Source organism: Anabrus simplex, chromosome 2 (genome assembly GCF_040414725.1).
Source record: "Anabrus simplex isolate iqAnaSimp1 chromosome 2, ASM4041472v1, whole genome shotgun sequence".
Classification (NCBI taxonomy): Eukaryota; Metazoa; Arthropoda; class Insecta; order Orthoptera; family Tettigoniidae; genus Anabrus; species Anabrus simplex.
In genome coordinates, this window is record NC_090266.1 from 61,380,361 (window position 1) to 61,393,897 (window position 13,537).

Below are 13,537 nucleotides of genomic sequence, written 5' to 3' on the forward strand. Positions count from 1 at the left end.
AAAACTGGTATAACATTAATATTTACATTGCATTTATTTATTTACTATTTTTTTTTTTTTTTTACCCGTTCTGGATCCTAAGTAGCATAACGACCTGCTGCGTCTTAACCAGAGCCCCTTTTGCCACCACTTTTCAGAGTTCCTGAAGGGCCTTCACAGCTACCGTAGCGGTCCCAGGGCCCTCGAAGTCCCCACTGTACTTCACCCCTACAGGCAGTCCCCTACTTTGGCTGTCCAAACTCCTTAGACCAGGGGATGGAATTAATTTATTCACACACATTTTTTTTTTTAAATTTACAATAACCTGCACCGGTCGAATGCCCTCTAACACTTCATTTATTTTCTCTGTTGCTGTTTATTCTCTTCTTGAATATCTGTACAGATTTTGGAAAAGGATCAAACACTACCCCTGGTAAACTGTTCCACTCCTTCACACCCTTCCCAATGAATGAAAATTTACCCCAATCGCTTCTGCTAAAATTCCTTCTAATTTTATATTTGTGGTCAGTCCTGCCGATATAATTATTTTCCAACTGAAGCCTCTCACGGATATCTCCCCATGCTTCTTCTCCTGTATAGGCTCTATATAATCCTGTAAGTCTAGTTTTCTCCCTTCTCTTACTTAAAGTTTCCCACCCAAGTTCCTGTAACATTTCTGATACACTACTCTTTCTCCTGAAATCCCCTGTTACAAATCTTGCTGCTTTCCTCTGCACACTATCTATTTCTTTTATTAGGTATTCTTGGTGAGGATCCCAAACACTGTTTGCATATTCCAATAATGGACGAACCATACTCAAGTAACTTTTTTCTTTTAATTCTTTGTTGCATCCTTTAAGTAGCCTCATTATGACATGTAATGATCTGTATGCTTTCCCAACAATGTCATCAATATGACCCTTCCAGTGCAAATTACTTTCAAATCTCACACCTAAGTATTTGCACTTGCCATCTTTTGGGATAACTACCTCATCCAAAGTATATTCAAATTCAGTTTTAAAGCTCCTGTTTGTAAAAGTTGTAACAGTTGATTTGCCTCCATTAACCTTCATATTATTTTCTTCAACCCATTGTTGGATACTTTCAAGGTCCCTTTGTAATTCTGAACAATCCTCAATGTTGTTTATTTCTCTATAAACAATTATGTCATCTGCATACAATCTTATTTTTGATGTTATATTGTTCCCTAAATCATTTGCGTATATTAAGAAAAGTAACGGACCGATTATACTACCCTGTGCAATTCCCTTCCAAACTTTCTCTTCCTGCGATACATTATTTCCTACTTTGACTTTCTGAACCCTTGAATTTAGAAATGCTTTTATCCAACGTGTAACCCTTACGTCCAATCCTATTCCCTCCAATTTCTTTAATAATATTCCATGTTCCACTCTATCAAAGGTTCTGGAAAGATCTATGGCTATGCAATCTAACTGACCTCCTGAATCCAACTGATCTGATATGTCCTGCTGAAATCCCACCAGTTGTGCCTCACAAGAAAATTTCTTTCTAAATCCATACTGGCTCCTCATGAACCAATTTTTATCATCACATATCCCTCTGATGTACTTCGATATTAAACTCTCCAGAATTTTACAAACTATACTGGTCAGGCTGATTGGTCTGTAGTTCTCTGGTTTCCTTTTATCACCCTTTCCTTTATAAATTGGTATTATTATAGATTCCTTCCATTCCTTTGGTATTACACTATTATTTATGACATAGTCAAAGAGAAATTTTAAATAAGGCACTATGTACCACCCCATTGTCTTTAATACCTCCCCAGTAATTTGATCACTTCCTGCAGCTTTTCCTTGCTGAAGCAGTTGGATTTCTCTGAAAATATCTTCGTTTGTGAATGAGAAGCTTCTTGTTTCCCTCTGTCTCTCTCCCTCTCTATCTTCTGTTTCGGTTTCCAACTCTTGACAATCATCTACTGAATCTCTAAATTCCCTACTAAATAGGTTTGCTTTCTCAGTATCTGTTAAATAGTGTTCACCCCCTTCTCCCACCATTGTAGGAATTTGGACTCCTTTTCCTTTTTGATTCCTGATATATGAATACAGCTTTTTCCATTTCCCTTTGTGGTCATTACCCTCTTGAAGTATGCCATTCATATAATTCTCTTTTGCTTCCTTTTTCACTCTATTCAGTTCCCTCATTAGCTGTTTTCTAGTTTCTCTACTCTCCCTACCCTCTTTGATTTTCCTGTTTACTATTCTACATTTTCTTTTTAATTTTCTTATTTCCCTTGTATAATAAACAGGGTCTGAGGTCATTTTACCCTTCTTAACAGGTACAAACCTCTTCTCTCCTTCCCAAATAATCCCTTTAAATTTAGCCCAAAGTGTATCCACGTTACTCCCTTCACTTATCCAACAACTGAATTGTGATTTAAGGTAAGTCCCAAATTCATCAACTTTAGTTTTTCTGTACAATTTCTTGTCTTGTGTAACCCTCTTATTAAGCCTTTTTGGTACGAGTCCTACATCCATTATTACAGCCTTATGATCTCCTATTCCTTCAATTACCTCAGTTTTATCAACAATTTCCCATGGTTTAACCAAGAATACATCTAGTAAGTTATTGAGGCGAGTCGGTTCTTGTACTACTTGTGTAAATCCTCCCTCCCAAATTAACTTATTTGCCAGTTTCTGTTCATGGGCTTCACTTGCAGCTCCTTTCCATTCAACTTCAGGCAAATTTAGATCTCCCCCAATTATTACCATATCATTATTATTGTTTTTATGAGTATAATCTATTATTTTTTCAAAGATTTCCATGTCTCTTTCCTCTCTTCCAGGCCTGTATGTTCCTATAATTCCCACCTCCTTCATATTATCACAAACTAATTTTATCCCTAGTATTTCATCCCTTTCATCGGTAAACCACTCATGTGAACAGTAAGTCTCCTTCACCAGAATAAACACCCCCGCTCCCTTTTTATCTCCTCGGTCTCTACGATAGACTGTGTACCCTTCTGGAAATACTTCTCTATTACCCACCCCTTCTTTCAACCACGATTCCACTCCTATCACCACATCAGTCTCATAAGATTCCATCAATGTACCGAATTTTAATTGTTTATTTACTATACTTTGACAGTTTACCAAGAGCAATCTCAGACCCCCTTCCTCCCTAAAACTTGACTGTTGCAATTGGGTAACTTGAAATTCCTTACTATCCTGAGTTTCTTTTTCTAGTTGACTGAGCCAGCTTGAAGTACAGCTGGCTCTTTCTACTAGTTTTCCTGGTCAGTATTATAACTCAAGGGAGTTGCCTGTTTTACAGTACATATCTTAAGATTAATAAAATCTAGAACAATATTTGCTATCTTTCGTTTACCTGAATTGTTTAGATGGAGGCCATGTTTTGTATAACAGTATCTCTCAAAACTGCTGCATTCGATAACCTGAGTATTCCGAAAATGTTTACAAATTTTAACAATATCTGTATTGACCTTGTCCACCTCAATGTTCACACACGAGTCTCTACTCAAATCATGCCTGTGGGGCACGTTCACTACAAAAACGTTAGTGTGGGTCAGCTTCCCTAGTGTATGTTTAAGTTGTGATCTTACATTCTTGGCTTGTTAGGAAATAGTCACATACCCCTCCACCCAATTTGTGAGTGCAGTCATTTCTCAGAAGCGAGTAGCCTTCAAGATGACACAAAGAAGACTGGCTATTATCTGTTAACCGTAACTCAGACACTAGCAGGACATGGAAAACAGGTGGGGTGAATATTTCTACAGTCTCGTCCATTCGGTTGGCTGCTAATATACTTTGTGCGTTTATACGACAGATGTGTAGGGCTCTGGGATGTTGCGAGACAAAATTCTTAAGGATACTAGCGATACCTTGGTCAAGGTTTGCAGTAGAGGGCGAGGGGAGTGCGGACAGCAGAAGGACGGGAGAGGGTAGCTGGTCTGAGGCAACATAAGGTAACTGTTGAAATCGACTAGTGACGTCAGAGGAATTTGTTTTGTCACTTGTAACTCTTGCCAACTTGGAACGATGGGAGTTAACAAAATGTACAGATAAACACAAAGGGCTAGGAGGAAATTAACGTTAATTGAAGTAGTGGGGTGCAGGTATATAATCAACTGTGCCTAGAATTACCTATTATTTTAAAGTGCGACTAAATTAACCTTTTCCATCCCATGCCCGAGTTAACTCGGATGTCAACATTTCTCCCGCTGTCCCAAACACGAGTTAATTCAGATTTAAAGCAATGCGCTCTTGTTCACTTCCGAGTTCAGTACAACACTGTTGACATGCTTTGTTCAGACGATGGACGATGCAAAAATCACGTTACCGTTTTTTGACGATAATTATGTGCCTTGTGTTTTTCTTTCACAGCTGTTTTCTGAGATGGGTGCACGGGAGTGTAAAGAAAGCATAACAAAAAGATTATATTTTAGAAATTTTAGGCAATGATGATGAGTCTGATTTTTTATTAATATAGTGGAGATAAGTTGCAGTGAAACAAGCTGTCGACATTTATCACGCCAAGTTCTTTCAAGTTTTGGGAAAAGTGCTAGGAGAAAACTATTGCTAATATTGTCGTTCCATGCCTTTTCAGTAGCTGTGTAAATAAAAAGTATTTATGGCCTATTACAACCACTGTCGAAGCGTCCAGAAAAATCTGGTATGGGGCGTGAATAAGGCTGAAAGAACCTTGGGAGTGAAAAGGTTAAGGGTGTTGGGTCTAAGTTAATAAAATAAAAATTAAAAGTATTTAAAATGAAAGTTGTTAAATGAATAATTAATCATAAAGAAATAAGAAAATGCAATTATTTAGTAAAATATATAGATAAATACTTGCAAAGAAAAATTTTAACTAAGCTAAATGAAAATAAATGATAATTCACTAAACTGTTCTAAGATGAGATTTAACGATCTTGAGAGAAATAAATATGGACAAATCTAGGAATACAAACATTCAGTTTGGTGCACTCAGTTCAGTGAATTGTTACATTTAGTTGCTATCGCTGTCCTTAGGAATGTCACTCAGCCGGTTAATTCTAATTTTATTGCCATCTGGTTTCTTAATAATGATGTCTCCACTCGAGGTCCAACAATTGCTCTGATTAAAGCGGAGAATAGCAGCCTTAAGAATTGACAATCTGGTGGAGGTTAGATCCTCGTGAATAGTTACTGGGGTACCTTTCAATTTTTGCTTATTGCGATATGATGTGAATTTGACAATGACTGGCCGAGGTTTCCCTGGAGATTTAGGTCCGACACGGTGACTCCTATCAATGTCTTGCAAATTCACATTCACACCTATCTCCCTAAAAACTTTAACCGCAAGTTCGTCCGTATTTTCACTTACACTTTCCTGTACCCCAAAAAATCTAACGTTAGCTATTCTACTGTATTGTTCCAGTGAGTCACCTCTTCCCTCATCTCGTGGATTTCTTTATCCCTGCTCTCGAGTTTTGCGTTCAATTCTGCCACAATTTCAGAATGGCAACTACTATCTTTTCAAGGAACTTACCAGAGCTGATGGTTTCGTTTAGTATCCTGGTGACTGCCTCTTCAACAGGGTTGGCACTACTGCTCGGGTCACTGGTGTTGCGCTTGCTGCCGCCCATATTGCCTGAGAAATCACTACTTAATATTGGTGAACTGATTGTTACAATGAAAAACATGAAATGTCGTATGGCTTTTAGTGCTGGGACATCCCAGGAGGGGTTCGGCTCGCCAGGTGCAGGTCTTTCTATCTGACTCCCGTAGGCGACCTGCGCGTCGTGATGAGGATGAAATGATGATGAAGACAACACATACACCCAGCCCCCGTACCATTGGAATTAACCAATTAATGTTAAAATCCACAACCCAGCCGGGAATCGAACCCGGGACCCTCTGAACCGAAGGCCAGTATCCTGACCGTTCAGCCAATGAGTCGGACATTGTTACAATGACTGATACTCGCTGGTTTGATTCAACACTGTATCACACACTCGTGTACCACTTATTATATAGCTCCCTTTAGAATAACACCTTCTAATTCACTTAAACTGAGGAGCCAGTCTTACACATGTCCGTCACCAATGAGCACAGTATTATTGGGCCCAGCTACGCCTATGCCAGTTCCTTCTTCGTATGAGATCCTTTATATTATTTGGAATTTCAAATGTGTGCACCTTATATGTATGGGTTGGTATGCTCGCTTCTGTCGCTGTTCGTATAGCTTTAATGAAGTTTGTGATTGTCTCCTCTATCTTGGCTGGGCTTTCGGGGGTGGAATTTTTAATTCCCTGTAGCAGTGTATAAAGTTTCCTTACGAACTTGTCCCATTTAGCTGCTTTGTAGTTTAGCCTTCGCTTGGGATTTAGTTCATATCCCTCTAGGTCCGCATCCAGTGTTAGAAGTACTGGCTGATGTTTTGATGCTAGGTCATTTATTACCTGCATACTGTATTCCAGAGGAATGTGGTTGAGTAGGGCAATGTCGAGTATATCAGAGGTTTGCATTCTCGGAGCTAGGAATATGGGTTCCTTGGGAGCTGCTATTACGTATTTGCAAGCGATCGTATGTTCGTACAGTGTGGTGCCTTGTTTATTAGGCTTAAGGCAGCCCCAGCTTTCACGTTTAGAGTTAATGTCTCCGCCTATTATCGTGTCTCTGGCTAACCCTAGGAGTATATCAATGTCGCCTGTGTTGACTGTCTTTAGGGGGGAGTACGTTGCTATGACACTGATTAGCGTTCCGCGTACTAGTAGGCATATTCCACATGCTTTTATTGCCACTAGTCCTGGAATTTCTAGTTCCATGTGTGTTCGGTCCCTTCTTACCAGAACTGCCATGCCGCCTCTGAGTGTAGGTCTGTCATACTTGTATATGGTGTACCCTTTAATTGTTAGTTTCGAACCGGGGGCGAGAAATGTCTCCGTGATTAGCACTACATGTATTTCATGCTTTACGAGGAAGGCCTCAAGTTCTATTTTCTTGTTGCGTATTCCTTCACAGTTCCAAATTAGAACTCGCAGCCCGTGAGCTGTGTATATTTATGTGATGTGTATTTTGTGCAGCCATTTCAGGGAATAGAGATAAATGATTTGATGAGGTTTACTATTATCCACAGCCACTTGAGATTCTCCTCCTCTGCCAACCTTTTTAAAAAGTTTAGAATGGTGGGGATTAGGATGCTCAGAGGTATGTTTATGCCTAGTGACTTCAATATGTCTTCGGCTGTGTTGGTCTTCTGACCTGGAGATTCTCGTGGGGGTTGTGGCTGGGGTGGTTGGTTTGGGGTAGCGTTTGTGGTGGTGGGCTCGGTTTGGGTAGCGGATGTTTCATGTTTGATCCTAGTTACCGTGCGCTGAATGCGAGGGGTGGAGCAGGCGGCGGGTTCTCCATTTGGTTCCTGCTCGGGTTCCCTGGGCATGGTCTTTGAATCCCTTTTGTTATATTTGGTTTGGCGGTTGGTCCTGCTTTGGTTGTTTGAGGCTGAGTTTCTGTTTCCCGAGGCTTGGGGAGGGGGATTGGTTGAGTTTGAGCCTCAGGGTGTTTGTTTTTCCGTGTCTGTTTATTTTGTGTTTTGCCTCGGCCTGAGGGGCCTGTTCCATTAGCAGGGCCTCACTTTCCTGGTTGGCCAGATTTGCCTGATGGGCCTGGTTAGCTAGGGGGGCCTTTGTTGCCTGATTGGCGTGAACCTCAGGGCGACCACGCTGTTGTTCTCTAGCACCCTTCGGTCCCTTAGCTTTGAGGGAGCTTTTGTATTCCCTACTGCTAGGGCATTCACTGTAGTTAGCCGCGTGTTTCCCCTCGCAGTTACAACATTTGACATATTCCCTGTCGCCGCCATTCGGACAGTCACAGGACGAGTGGGGCCCAGCACACCACCTGCATCTGTGGCTAAGCTTACACTGTCATTGGAGTGACCGAACCTTTGGCACACTCTACACTGCGGGCACGTGGCTTTAGGCCGGTAAGGCTCCACCTTCACAGCCATGCTGAGGAGGGTGTGCAGGCTCTCCATCTTCTCCACCCCCGACTGGTCCGATAGCGTGACAAGGTAAAGTGGGGCTTGTTTCCTCTCCTCCCGTGGTCGCATCTTCTGTACACTCAGGACTGGGATTTGCTCAGCAGAGATGGCGTCTCCAATCTCGTTGAGCATGTACTTGTTTACGGGGTTTCTAAGTATGTATCCCTTAGTCCTCCCGTAGTTGAGCAATGTGTACTGAATTTCTTGCTTGTCAAATGCGATAGTTCAATCAATCAATCAATCAATCAATCAATCAATACTGATCTGCATTTAGGGCAGTCACCCAGATGGCAGATTCCCTATTTGTTGTTTTCCTAGCCTTTTGCTGAATGATTTCAAAGAAATTGGAAATTTATTGAACACCTCCCTTGGTAAGTTATTCCAGTCCCTCACTCCCCTTCCTATAAATGAATATTTGCCCCAGTTTGTCCTCTTGAATTCCAACTTTATCTTCATATTGTGATCATTCCTACTTTTATAAACGCCATTCAAACTTATTCGTCTACTAATGTCATTCCACGCAATCTCTCTGCTGACAGCTCGGAACATACCACTTAGTCGAGCAGCTCTTCTTCTTTCTCTCAATTCTTCCCAACCCAAACATTGCAACATTTTTGTAACGCTACTCTTTTGTCGGAAATCATCCAGAACAAATCGAGCTGCTTTTCTTTGGGTTTTTTCCAGTTCTTGAATCAGGTAATCCTGGTGAGGGTCCCATACACTGGAACCATACTCTAGTTGGAGTCTTACCAGAGACTTATATGCCCTCTCCTTTACATCCTTACTACAACCCCTAAACACCCTCATAACCATGTGCAGAGATCGGTACCCTTTATTTACAATCCCATTTATGTGATTACCCCAATGAAGATCTTTCCTTATATTAACACCTAGATACTTACAATGATCCCCAAAAGGAACTTTCACCCCATCAACGCAGTAATTAAAACTGAGAGGACTTTTCCTATTTGTGAAACTCACAACCTGACTTTTAACTCCGTTTATCAACATACCATTGCCTGCTGTCCATCTCACAACATTTTCAAGGTCACGTTGCAGTTGCTCACAATCTTGTAACTTATTTATCACACTATAGAGAATAACATCATCCGCAAAAAGCCTTACCTCCGATTCCACTCCTTTACTCATATCATTTATATATATAAGAAAGCATAAAGGTCCGATAATACTGCCTTGAGGAATTCCCCTCTTAATTATTACAGGGTCAGATAAAGCTTCACCTACTCTAATTCTCTGAGATCTATTTTCTAGAAATGTAGCAACCCATTTAGTCACTCTTTTGTCTAGTCCAATTGCACTCATTTTTGCCAGTAGTCTCCCATGATCCACCCTATCAAATGCTTTAGACAGGTCAACTTGTAATTAGACAGGTCAATCGCGATACAGTCCATTTGACCTCCAGAATCCAAGATATCTGTTATATCTTGCTGGAATCCTACAAGTTGAGCTTCAGTGGAATAACCTTTCCTAAAACCGAATTGCCTTCTATCGAACCAGTTATTAATTTCACAAACATGTCTAATATAATCAGAAAGAATGCCTTCCCAAAGCTTACATACAATGCATGTCAAACTTACTGGCCTGTAATTTTCAGCTTTGTGTCTATCACCCTTTCCTTTATACACAGGGGCAACTATAGCAACTCTACATTCATCTGGTATAGCTCCTCCGACCAAACAATAATCAAATAAGTACTTCAGATATGGTACTATATCCCAACCCATTGTCTTTAGTATATCCCCAGAAATCTGATCAATTCCAGTCAGCTTTTTTTCTGAGTATAGTATCAACTGGAGAGCTTGATGTGAATCCCTCATGGACTTTACGAACTTATAGTTTCTTTCGCTGTGTGGGAGGTACTTGAGCAGCGCAGACTCAATTTTCATTAAGTCGTTGGAGTATATTGTGACAGGGTGGTTTCTCATGTTGTTGTGTCATTTCTTGGGTTGTTGTATTGTTGAGTTGAGAGACCCTTCAGAGCGAACAGAGGCATTAGGGTGATCGTTAGGCTGGGTTTCCTTACACTGCTTATGCTCCCTTTGGCGTGTCCTTCTGCTCTTGACTGCTAAAAAGTGTCCCTGCTGGCGCCTCCCCTTGGGAGAGGTCCGGCTCATCAGGGCATTATCCCTGTTGCCGTTCGCCCTTCAGTGCCACTAACCACTCAGTTCCGCTTTCCCTGTGCAGCGCACTTCTACTTCAGGGCTCTGCTATAATGCTGGCTGGCCGGCTAGGTACCGCTTGCACTGGTATGTGCGCCCCTGAGGTTGCGGTTGTGGTGGTTGTGACTGTGTACGTTGTGATGTGTGTGCCATGTCTGCGATGTATCGCCCTGTTAGTTGGATATTCTGCTCCAGGTATAGTGCCTGCTGGTCAGGTGATGTACCTGGTGCCAGGTTTGCTATACCTGTCTGCAGTAATTTGTCTGATCTCATGGGGTATTCAGTATGGTACTGGGTCTGCCCTTTATGCGGAATGCTCCCCGTGCGTGTCACAGTACGCGTACGGCGCTTAAAGGTGTCGCTGCAGACTGGGGGTAGCCGGCATAGTGGCCTTTCTCACTTTTAGGGCCTCGGTTGTGGAACCGATGACCGGGGAGTTGTTTTCAGTGAGGGAGGGGAAGTGACGCTCTGACAAGAGCGTAGCGGCACTGGTCTGGTTGTGGCTACCAGCTCTTGGGGTCCTTGTAGTTTGTGTGAGCGCTGTGAGAACAGCGCTTCTTTCACGGCCCGCGGTATGACGCCCGCTACTTGGGTAGAGTGCTGTGATAACAGCTGCTCTGCCCTAGTGGTCATCTCTGGAAGTTCTCGGCGCTCGAAGTATGTCTGTGAGGTCCCAGGCTCATTGCTCTTTCAAAAGATTACTATTTTGGGAAGAATGAGCCTGGTCCTGTGTGTGTAGTTGTAGGGATGAGCTAAAAGGAACTAGTTAACGTGGGGTGATCCGACACGAATGGGCCCCTGGCTCACAGCAATCCCTGATTAACCCTAGGCACCAAGAAGCGGTAGCCGGTTGGGATGAATGTGTGTCCATCTCAAAGATCTCGAAGGTCTTGGAGGTCTCGGAGTTGGGCGAGCAGCGCATAGCACTAAACGCAGCCGTTGAGAGGAGAGAGAAATAGAGCGAGTGAGAGGAACATGTCCTTCCACTACGACAGTAAAGCTCGTCCTCAGTAGTCATCTGTTTTATTTGTGTTTCAAAGTTGTAATCTCTGTGGTATTCGGTGTCAGTTGTCAACTGTATAAAGATGGCAGCTTTCTTGATAGTCTCGAAGTGAAGTGTTTTATTGTGATAATGAATAAGGTTTAGTGTGTGTGTTAATTTCTAAATACAGGTAAATAAAATAATTGTATCAACTGACAGCATCACGTGTGCGCCTTTGTGGATACGTTAACTGGTGACCGTGGGACAGGATGTAAAAATTTACGAGTGAATACGAGTGTAGTAGTTCAAAATACAAGTCACACTAAAGAATATGTCACTAAAACAGCTCAAAGACGAACTTACCAAGAGGGATCTCCCAACGAATGGGAGGAAGAAATCTCTACAGGGCAGACCTAGTGGAAAAAGGAGAAAATCCTGAAGAATTTTTCATCGAAGTCGACGAAGAATCGGAGACAGAAGAAGAGGTAAACATAACCAAAATGTGTTCTAACTTAGTGACTCTGAGGCAGGCACTCATTACAGAACAGAATGACAAACTTTCAAATCAAATTTCAGACGTAAATAACAAACTTTCAGGCAAAATTTCTCAACTAACACAATTTTAACCGGATAGATAGGACAAGTGTACACAAAGGTGTACAATGTAGAACAGGGCCTTGAATCAATAATTTCAACCATAAATGACAAAATTTGTTTGCAAATTAGCGACATCACCATTCATTAAACGCAGCAGATAACAGACATCAGGTCAAAACTGGGACATGTTGACCAGGTCGATAGTAGAGTAAGCCAGCTGGAAGGGGATAACTTGGACCTCAAGGAGGGGGGTGGAAATCCAGGTTTCTGGCATGAAACAACAGGTTGAGGGGAGGATCTCTAACATCGAGGGAAAACTTGGGAGCCATATTTCTGCTGTTGAAGGAAGGATAAAAAACCGGATTTCGACCATCCAGGGAGATGTGCAGAATATAAGGGAAAGCATCCGCCACACAGTAGAAAGTAGATTGACTCAAACAGGACATAACGCCACACCTCTAAACTCCTCAAACCTAACCGACAGTATCAAGAGAGTTGATTTGGTTCAAAAAGGTTAGGCCATTAGTACTTCTTTCGTCTAATAATACAAAGGTGCCATCTACAAATCTAGACCAATGGTACAAACTTTCAAGTTAATCGATAATTTTAGTTTGTTGCATGTGATAAATATATATTTCGGCTAAGATACCTAATGCTGCGGCGCCCATCGGAAGACTTCTTTGTTCATAGATTTTGTTGTTGAACATAAAATAGTTATTGTTTAAGACAAAGTCTAGGACGATTAGAGATTCATTTACTTCTTGAAGAAACAAGTGACTAAATTGGATCAAATTCTCTTTAACAATGTTAATAGTTTCTTTTACTGGAATATTAGGATACATATTTTTAATATCATAAGAATGTATTATGTGATTGGGATTTAATTCTAAATTTTTGGTAGCATTACAGAATTCGACAGAGTTTATAATAGATTTATTGTTGTGAAATTTGAAATGTTTTCAAAGAAATTTATGTACATATTGTGAAATTTCATATGTTGGACTAGTCTTGTAATTTATAATTGGTTTGATGGGTTCCCCAGGTGTATGTACTTTTGGCATCGCTCTAGCAGTAGGATGTCTTGGGTTCATATTAATCAGATTTTTAGTTTCCTGTTCATTCATTAGAAATATGTCGTTTTTCAAAATTTGTTTTAACTTTTTTCGAGTTCATTAGTGGGATCTTTTTTAACTATTGAAATATTGCTTTCTGTGAAGAATTGTTCTGTTTTTTCAACATTTTGAGTTTTGTCCATAATGACTATAACATTACCTTTGTCAGCTTTTGTAATTATAAGATTATTATCTTAAAACTTCCATTTAAGTTCTTTTAATTGTCTATTATTATTATGTTTAGGTTCGTTTTTTCCATCAGGATTGACTAAGATAACCTTTAGTTTCTTTTTGATTTCATATCACATTTCTTCTTGTTGTTCTAAGGGTAATTTTTGTATTGAGTGTTCTTTTTCTGCAACTGTATCTATCTTACCTTTCAATTTGTTAGAATGGGGCCAATTATGTTTAGGTCCGTTAATAAGGATCATTTTTCTGTTAAATTAAAGGATATATCAGATAAATTCTGAATGGGTGGATGGAATTGAGTTTAGGTTGTTACAGCCTTCCTTGGTTTGGGGGAAATATGAGGAGAAACTTCACATTGTTTAAATAATGCTCTTAATTTCTTATCCAAATTACTTTGTTTAAATTTAAATTATGACTAAGTTTAATGTTTAATGTTTAAACGTTTTTGGTAAGAGTCCCATTCAGTCGGGCCCAATGATAAT